Source organism: Terrapene carolina, unplaced genomic scaffold (assembly GCF_002925995.2).
Source record: "Terrapene carolina triunguis isolate 2854851 unplaced genomic scaffold, T_m_triunguis-2.0 Scaffold234, whole genome shotgun sequence".
In the NCBI taxonomy this organism is placed as follows: Eukaryota; Metazoa; Chordata; order Testudines; family Emydidae; genus Terrapene; species Terrapene triunguis.
The window spans coordinates 13,556,751-13,566,491 of record NW_020664585.1 but is presented as its reverse complement, the minus strand read 5'-3'; positions in this window follow the sequence as shown (position 1 = coordinate 13,566,491).

Here is a 9,741-nt window from a genome sequence, read left to right as displayed (position 1 = left end):
CCCCTCTCCGGAGTGGCCGCCCCAAGCACCTGCTTGACAAGCTGATGTCTGGAGCTGGCCCTGGCGCACAGCCACAGGCAGGGGATCTGAAAAGCTAGTCAGGGCTTCATTTGTAGACGTGCTGAGCCCTGGCAGCGTCCTGAACTTCAGTGGATGCTCCTGAGCTCAGCACCTCTGAAAATCAGGCAATCGTTGTCCGCTACTAAGGATACAAATCCTTCCCTGTTGTTTAGTGTAGTTGTCCTTTTCCCATTTGCCCATCAGTTATAAAGATGCTTCGCGGCATATTGTTCCCATAGATGGAATCTCCACTCACCATATAGCAAGGGCATAATCTTTCTGACATATGACAGTTGAAATTTTAAATACTAAAGCCTCAACTAATATGAATCAGTGACATAACACTGACCCCCATCAATTCCTTAGACTAATTACACAGTTTGCAATTCCTTCAATATATGGCCTTCATTTGAAATGACTTATTTACAGCCATCCTAAGCAGCCTGCCTACTTCTGCTCCCATTGAATAGGGTCGTATGGATTATGGATTTCAACAGAAGTAGGATTGTATCAGGAATATTGGATATAATATACAGAGTTAAAAGAGACAAGTACCTGCACTTTGTGCAGGGGCTCTTGAGAGGAAGAGCAATGGTCAGAATTCCCTTGATCGAGTTTCTAGCAATGAAGAAGGGCCATGTGGCTCATGCCGTTTTGGCTAACTGCTACTTACTGCTTGCTTACTTACTGCTAAATGCTATATAGTAACTGCCCTCCTGGAGTCTGGGTATGAAGAGGACAGGATCATTCAAAATACAGGAATTAATTAGCATTCTGGATGGCTCGTGGGGTGGAGGGATGGGGAGGGGGGTTGTCTTCTCCCGTTTTTAGAACCTCAGACCATCACACTGGTCTCCATATTATGCCCTCTCTGCCATGAGTCCTGAATTGTACCGGGGCTAACTATTCTATTGCTTCTTCATGAATAAGAGTTCAGAATATACTTATCGCCTTGTTGTAAGTCCTGATCCTTGATGTTAATAGCATATTTTCCATTGACATCCGTGGGAATAAGGTAAGGGCCATAATTACTGGAAATTATATTCAATGGCACCATGATCTAACGGAGTGCATGAATCATGCATTTATAGCCCCTTGTGTGTTAAGAAAAAAACAACCATGAAATGTTCTTGGAACATCTTCATGTCCATCTGGAAATGGAGTCTGCATGGCTCATGAATTGAAAGAAACTCAAGGAGTAAACATTGTATATATAGGACTAAGAGTTCTCAGTGAACACAGTGTAAAGTTCATTTATGTTTATATCACCTAGGAATATTCTAAAAAGGGAAATGTATTCGCCACCTCTCGGATCTTAGCTGACATTTAAAACTGGTGATTGTTAAAATAATCTGATTAAAAAAAGAAAGCTAACACAGCCAACTGCAAGGCAAGTTGCAATTGCAAATCATTTTTCATCCTTTTGTCATGCTAAGCCCATTTGTACTTACACCTGAAGAATTAATAACCACGATGCATTTTACCAATGACATGAGCTGCATTCTTGATTACTGTAACTTTTGAAATCTTCTAATAAAATGCAAAGTCAGCAACAAAAAGATATGCTTCATTATAAAATGTAGATTAAATGTAATATGTTATAAAGGCTAATTAGCCCATTTTGGTAGTATGCACTGATTCCTCGCGTGACATCCTCAGCGGAAGTCAAAGGAGCTATGCCCATTTACACCAGCTGGGGATCCGTCCCTTTAAAGTGAATCGCCAATTCTAGCCTTATAATTCTGCAGTTCAAGATTGCACTGTGTCTATTAGATCATGGGGAAGTCTGGTCTTGGAGTTCCCGTTCCAGTGCAGAGATGTAAGAGTCCAGCACGTGCAGTGACCAATCCATGCAGAAATATCAATTAAAGTTCTTGCAAGTCCTTCTGGGACTAGTAAGTGCTTCATAGGCAGTGGTCAAAATACAGGTTAAAAAAAAAATTCCACATCAGGAATTTCTTACAGAGTAATCAGCATTCCTGGAAGCATTGGGCTGGGGCAGAGGGAGAGGGGGAGATATGCAATTGAACCACAAAACAGTATGGGAAGCTGGTGCTGAAAGTGCTCTCTTCCTAAAAGATCTGGGTAGAAACAACGTATTGGTGTAATGCAAATGCATGGCAACACAATTCTTCTGTCATTGCTTGTATTATCATTCTAAATGAAACCCAGAAAGCCAACGAAATAGAAAATGATTTACTCCTTATATTGCCCAGTTAGTGCAGAGAACTGAGAAGTAAGTGAATGATCAATCTTACATCTTATGAGCCAAAACACATAGAGGCGCCGGGTCAGAGTCTCAGGTGGTTTAAATTGACATCGTTCCACTGGAGTCAATGGAGATGAGCTCAATGGAGCGACACCAATTTACATCAGCTGAGACCTGGCCTGTTGTGATAAATAATCAGCGCTTCAGGAAATCTGTGCAAAGTCCATGCACAGAGAGCATTGAGTGCTTTGTAAATATCACTACGCAGAGTGCACAGCAAAGGAGAATTGGGCCCCATGCTGTATAATGAAACAGGTAATGAGCATCATGATAACAGGCGAGTTTTTGTATTACTTATCAATATGAAACACACAGCCTGTATTTACTGTATTGATTCTGGATCCAAGCTAGGCTGTTTCTATAACACTCATGAACACCCGAAGTTTGTAGTACAGTACGTGATGTGATGAGCTGACCGAGTTAAGATCATAGAGCAGCTGGAAAGAATCAGATAGCATATGGCGATCATTCCCCTACATGTGCAGGAAACAGTACCCCTGCAAAAGGGCCTCTCTCTACCACCCTGGCTCAGGCAAAACTCTTGCATCCATCATGAGTAGTTTTGCTGGAGCATGGACTGTGGGATCAGACCCAGCTCATTTATTTAGCTTTTATTTTTATCATCTGGACTCAGCAGTGAAGTGTCTCCTGTTTTCCTTTGTGTCAGATATTGACTTTTTTGGTAGACAGCAATTCTTTGTAAATCCACATTAATGAGACAGTGGAGAAGGCTGGCTGTGTTGCTGCCCATGCTATTTGTGGACTCAATTTCCCACCAGCCTGGCATCTTTCAGGAGCAAACAAAAATTTTCTTTTACAAGAAACCCAGTAGCTTCTTTGCCATGAGTAGCTTCCAAATTATATCAAGCAGAACTAGGTTCTTACAAGTACTGGATCAGTAATTCTGAATCTGATATTCATTACATTACAGTAATTATCATTGCCGGTCAGGTGAACAATATGGGTTATGAATATAGCCTTTTTTATTCCTTTAGTCAATAAATCATTCACAAATCAGTTATGATGAATGTGTGTGTTTATCATTGGTAAATACACCATATAGTTTAGATCATGATTTTCAGGGTTGCTTGTGAATTATTTGCTTTGTCTATTTACTATTCATGTCCTATGATTGGTCACCTGTCTCAGATGGTATTGGTTTTGGATCCTGATTGGATAAGTGGAAATTTGAAAACAAGAGACTAATGAATGAAGTATTTTCCGTTGAGAACATTGTGGATAAATATTTGTGCTAAAAGTAGTGAAACTTTCAGGATTTGCAAACATGTTCATGAATCTACCACAATATTCCACACAGAGAATAACAAATGATAGGAGTCTAGGAATCAGCAAACCAAACATAGCACTTTTATTGCAAAATTTTCACAAATTGTTTATTATTAGCCCAGCTTTAGTAATTAGTCATATCTTTCTTTCTTTCTTTCTTTCTTTCTTTCTTTCTTTCAGGTTAGGCCATTTCTGCTTAATATTTCCTTGTATTTCTTTAAAATAACTGTGTAAGATGATTCATTTTCAGACAGGTTAATAGTGTGAATGACCTGCACTTTATGAAAGCGTCTGTGTTGGAAAGGGGAGCATTTCTAATTAACAAAGATCATATTGCAATCTACAGTGCTTCTTTGCGAAAGTAAGGTCACTGACGTAAAATGGCATTCATTAAGCAATAAATACTCATTATAACAATCCATTATCTGTCAGAGAAAAGTCTATTGGAGCAGTAGATCTTCACAGGGGTCTTTATCTTACTGAAAAAAGGAAAGTGACAATATAAGCAGCATGGGCCTTGTTGGTATTAGTCTTTATATCAGGAAAGATACATTTTAGTTTGGTGATTTGAAATGATCTCTGGGGTCCTAGAAGTGGGAGTATGGGGAGGGGGAGGTTACGGGGGAAAGAGTGCTGGTATTAACCTCCATAGGGGAGGTGGGAATGGAAATTAGTTTCATTATCACTCCTCCTCCTCGTTCCATTTGTGTTGAGTACAAGCAACTTTAGTTGAACTTTGGTTTATATAAAGTCCTTTACCTGTGAGATAAGGGCTGCCAATTCCCCCATCTTTTCAATGCCTGCTCTATCAGGATTAAGCGTCAAGCATGGACCTCCTTACCATAATAAGGGCCTTACCAAATTCACCATCCATTTTGGTCAATTTCACAGTCATAGGATTTTAAAAATCGTAAATTTCATGATTTCAGCTATTTAAATCTGAAATTTCAGGGTGTTGTGGGGGTGGTCACAAAGTTATTGTAGTGGGGGTTGCGGTACTGCTACTCTTACTTCTGCGCTGCTGCTAGTGGTGGCGCTGCCTTCAGAGCTGGGCAGCTGGAGAGCGGCGGCTGCTGGCTGGGAGCCCAGCTCTGAAGGCAGAGCCACCGCCAGCACCAGCACAGAAGTAAGGATGGCCTGGTATGGTATTGCCACCCTGACTTCTGCGCTGCTGCCTGCAGAGCTGGGCCCTCAGCAGCCGCCATTATCTGGCCGCCCAGCTCTGAAGGCAGCAACGCAGAAAGAAGGGTGGCATGGAATGTTATTGCCACACATACTTCTGCTCTACTATTGGCAGGGTGCTGCCTTCAGAGGTGGGTGCCCAGCCAACAGCTGCCGCTCTCTGGCTGCCCAGCTCTGAAGTCAGCCCAGAAGAAAGGATGGCAATACTGCGACCCCCCTAGAATAACGTGTGATCCCCTTGCAACTCCCTTTTGGGTCAGGACCCCCAATTTGAGAAACGCTGGTTTCCCCCATGAAATCTGTATAGTATAGGGTAAAAACACACAAAAGATGAGTCGTGGGGGGGGGGGGGGGGGGAGACCGGATTTCATGGTCCATGACACGTTTTTCATGGCCCCCCTTAGGGGCTGCTTCCACCCAGGTGAAGATCCTTTATGCCACCGGAACATTGTAAAGGAACTGAGAAACAGGCCCACAGTCTTCCATATACCACTGTGCAGGGCCGGCTCCAGGCACCAGCCCATCAAGCTTGTGCTTGGGGCAGCACCTGGAGGGTGGTGGCGCGGCACTCCGGCTCCGGCCGCCGGGGAGAGCAGGGCCATGGCCGGGCTCGCCACCCTCCCCCCGGCGCTCTGGCCGCCGGGGAGAGCGGAGCCCTGGCCGGGCACTCCGTCCTCCTCCCAGGGCTCCGGCTGCCCTACCCCCCGGCGCCCTCCCCCTGGCCGCCGGGGAGAGCGGAGCCCCGGCCGGGGCTCACCACCCTCCCCCCGGGGCTCCGCGCTGGGGGGGGGGCAGCCGGAGGCTTTTTTGCCTGGGGCGGCAAAAAAGCCAGAGCCGGCCCTGCCACTGTGACATCTTGTAAGGCCGGAGGAAGGTTTATTTTCTCCTCCCTCCTGGCTTCTTGAGTTTGCAGCACAGAGACCTTAACACCAAAGTATTTCGCTTCATTCATTTCAGGCCCAGGGCTTTCAGCATTCCAGACCAGCTGCCATGCAGTCTGGTCTCACTAAGACGTCCATTTAATTTTCATAACAACCCACTGGTACATTAAGCTGATGACTACTCCTACCCACAGACCCTAAGCACTAGATCTCCGCTCTCTCCTACCCTGTCTGCTTGCTTCTGGCAATGACAGGCTCAGGGAGAGAGAGAGACGGTCCACTAAGAAAGCTTTCCCTTTAAACTTTAAAGGGACCAGCACACGTCTCAGACTAAACTATTCATTGCAATCTGCCGGGCAGATGGGCAGAAAGTATAGACTCACAGAATCAAAAAAGGGTTGGAGAAGCAGAGTTTCCTAGAGAGCCTGGCTAAATATAAATATGCCATTTATATAATATAGACTGTACTCTCTATATAATGGTTACATGTATAATTATACAAATTGTATCTACACACTCACCAATTTTAGATGAATTGGTGCAACTTCTGGGTGTAGCCAAGGCCTAACTTAATTTTTCTCAACACAGTTAATTTTAGTGCTTGTGACAAATAAGAGCCAATTGCATTGATCTAGATCATTCTTGCCTGCCAGCCAACCATGCCCCATTCATTGAGCATCTTCAAAACAGACTAGACTCTCAGTGCCAAAGGATGCTGCGTCACTTCTCCATCTGGTATTTAAGGGACCAATCACACACAATGATCAGCAAGCTCAGCTCCCCTGGAATTTGTATCTTCAATGGGACCTGAGGGTGCTTATCTTTTCACTGGAAGAGATTGGCAGCTTTCAGGGTGCTAAGTGAGGCCAGCCAACCCCCAAAATGTTATTTCATTTCTGACCTTGCTATGTGGGATATTTGGAGCAAAAACCTACAGAGCTGAGAGGGAGGCAGATAATGGGACCCCCTGGACCCACTTGCCTCTCTCTTCGAAATGCTTTGAGAAGCTAGGACCAAATTTGTTGCTGGTGTACGGGTGCAGAGCTCCAGCAATTCTCATTGAGTTTCACCCACTTAAACCAGCAGAGAATTTGTCCACAAAGCTGTGATACACTATTTGCTGCTTAAGGAAGCAAGCAACCTGCAAGGCTCCTAGTAAGTTTGTTTATGAAAGGTCTGCAGACTGCATGCTTGCTCTGCAGCTGGGTGTGCTTATTAGGCTCACAATGAACAGCAAACGATAAGAAGACTTGAAAAGTCACAAGCACTGGGAAAATGGGGATCCTAGGTGTTTTGTAAGCTCAGGAGTCAAAGAACGACTGAAGTGACAGGTACAGTATCTAGGCAGTAATAACAATCATTTTATTGTTGAAACACGACCTCCTGCACAACACAACTAAACCAATGTAAGAGGAACAAAAGAAAAGCTCTCAGAAGCCTGCTGCAGTATCTGCAGATGATTCTAAACACCCATCTGACCTCCCTCACCATGCAATTGTGAATTTATCCCCATAGCAGGTTATCCCCAAAGTGAGGCACAGAGAGACTAAGGCTTGGTCTACACTAACCCCCCAAATCGAACTAAGGTACGCAACTTCAGCTACGTGAATAACGTAGCTGAAGTTCGAAGTACCTTAGTTCGATCTTACCTCGGTCCACACGCGGCAGGCAGGCTCCTCCGTCGACTCCGCGGTACTCCTCTCGCCGAGCAGGAGTACCGCAGTCGACGGCGAGCACTTCCGGGGTCGACTTATCGCGTCCAGACAAGACGCGATAAGTCGAACCCAGAAGTTCGATTGCCAGCCACCGAACTAGCGGCTGGGTATAGACGTACCCTTAGTGATATGCTCAGGGTCACAGAGGAAGTTGGTGATAGAGCCAGGAGTTAAACACAGGTCTCCAGGTGAGTGGCTTAACCAAAAGACCATCATTCTCCCTTGTTAGTCACCTATTCATATAAAAGTAGATTTGGTTTGCTGGATTCGGCGCAGAGCAGTTACAATTTTCCAGCTATTTTCCCTGGGGTTCAAAAGTAATATACGGTTTGGTAGAGATGCAAGAGCAGGTGACTCCAAACACCAGAGCTGAGAACGTGCCATTCAGGCCTGTGCCTATGTATAATGGCCACTTTCTCTGGCCTCCTAAAAAAGCCAGTCCATGTTTGCTGAGAATATTTATTTTGGTGCATTTCTCTATTGATGGTGCGGTTTTCCTTTGAATAGCGCGTTATCAAATTCCTTCAAATCAGCCTCCACAGAGATGCACCGTCTAGGGAGAATGGTTTTTCAGTAGCAGATTCAATTTCATAATGAGGGGGAAGTCAGCAGATGCTTCTCAGGATGTTGGTGCTAAATCAGTTTTTATGATTCTGTTTCTGGCATCATTACTCCAGATTTCCAGTCCTGCTTTTCACCATCCACAGCACTTATCTCCTCTGCAATAAATTCAAATCGCCGTCTTTATATCCAGCCTTCTGATCTGAATTGCACCAGATAAAGACACACAAGGAAAGCAGATTATCATTGGAATTAAAGGAAGAGAACAAACTATCCCATAGCAGGCGTGTAGGTTTCCGTACCATGCTGCTGAATTTCAGCCCCGGTGTCTCCTTTGCAGTATTAATTTGGGAGATGGCTTAAAAATAACGTGAATAATGTGGTGGTTCTGCCACCCGACTCCCAGAAGTCTGCATTTGAGACTGTTTGTTTGTACCTCCTAACTTTGAATGACGATTTTGCCAAAAGCTTCATTATAGTCAAGCAACTAAGGGCTGGTCCACACTGGGGCGGGGGATCGATATAGGAAACGCAACTTCAGCTACGAGAATAGCGTAGCTGAAGTCGACGTTTCCTATATCGAAGTAAAAGTACCTACTTCGGGTCCACGCGGCGCAGGCAGGCTCCCCCGTCGACAGCGCTTCCTCCTCTCGGCGAGCAGGAGTTCCGCAGTCGACGGGGGAGCGCTTCTGGGATCGATCTATCGCGTCCAGATGAGACGCGATAAATCGATCCCAGAAGATCGATCTCTACCCGCCGAATTAGGCGGGTAGTGTGGACCAGCCCTAAGTAACTCAAATCTCAGCTGTCCAACCTAGTGTTGCAGCAGGGCAGAGAGAGAGAGAGAGATCTTCCTGGCGTGGATGGTGTTTATTATCACCCAAGGACCTGTTGACACCAACTGTCAGAAGGCGCAGGAGTACATAGGGGTACAGGGGGGATCCCCGGGTTCATCAAAAGAATGTCATATAAGGTCTCTAATGAAAGCCTGAGTCACACAGGTCATCGTAACCATTGTGAGATGTATGTGAGGAGTTGTGTATATATATATACTACAAATCATGTTCTCTAGGTCTGAGAGTTACGACAGGTCACCAAAAGGTGATCCACGTCCTGCTGGCAGACGGGGGGCGGGGGATAGAGATCGCTCTGGCTGATCATATACAAATTGAGTATTGTCACATTCGCAATGAACTGTCTGAGCACAATGCTAAACAATAGATTGCAGGTGCTGAAGGGAAAAAATCCCAGCAGCAGTTATCCAGTTTATCCAATGAACTTTTGAAGCTATATTTGGGGTACAGATGAACCCCCAGATGTTCCTTCAGTTTGTGAGGACAAGCTGCCAGTGGGCTTGATCTTATGAGATGGGGTCTCAACCAAACTGGTTAAAACTGCTGGGGCAAGAACTTGGGGTAAGCGATCTTGTAGGAGATAGATTCATAGATACTAGGACTGGAAGGGACCTCGAGAGGTCATCGAGTCCAGTCCCCCGCCCGCATGGCAGGACCAAATACTGTCTAGACCATCCCTGATAGACATTTATCTAACCTACTCTTAAATATCTCCAGAGATGGAGATTCCACAACCTCCCTAGGCAATTTATTCCAGTGTTTAACCACCCTGACAGTTAGGAACTTTTTCCTAATGTCCAACCTAGACTTCCCTTGCTTCAGTTTAAGCCCATTGCTTCTTGTTCTATCCTTAGAGGCTAAGGTGAACAAGTTTTCTCCCGCCTCCTTATGGGGATAGGGGAATGCCTGGTTAGTTTAGTCTCTAGAAAGTG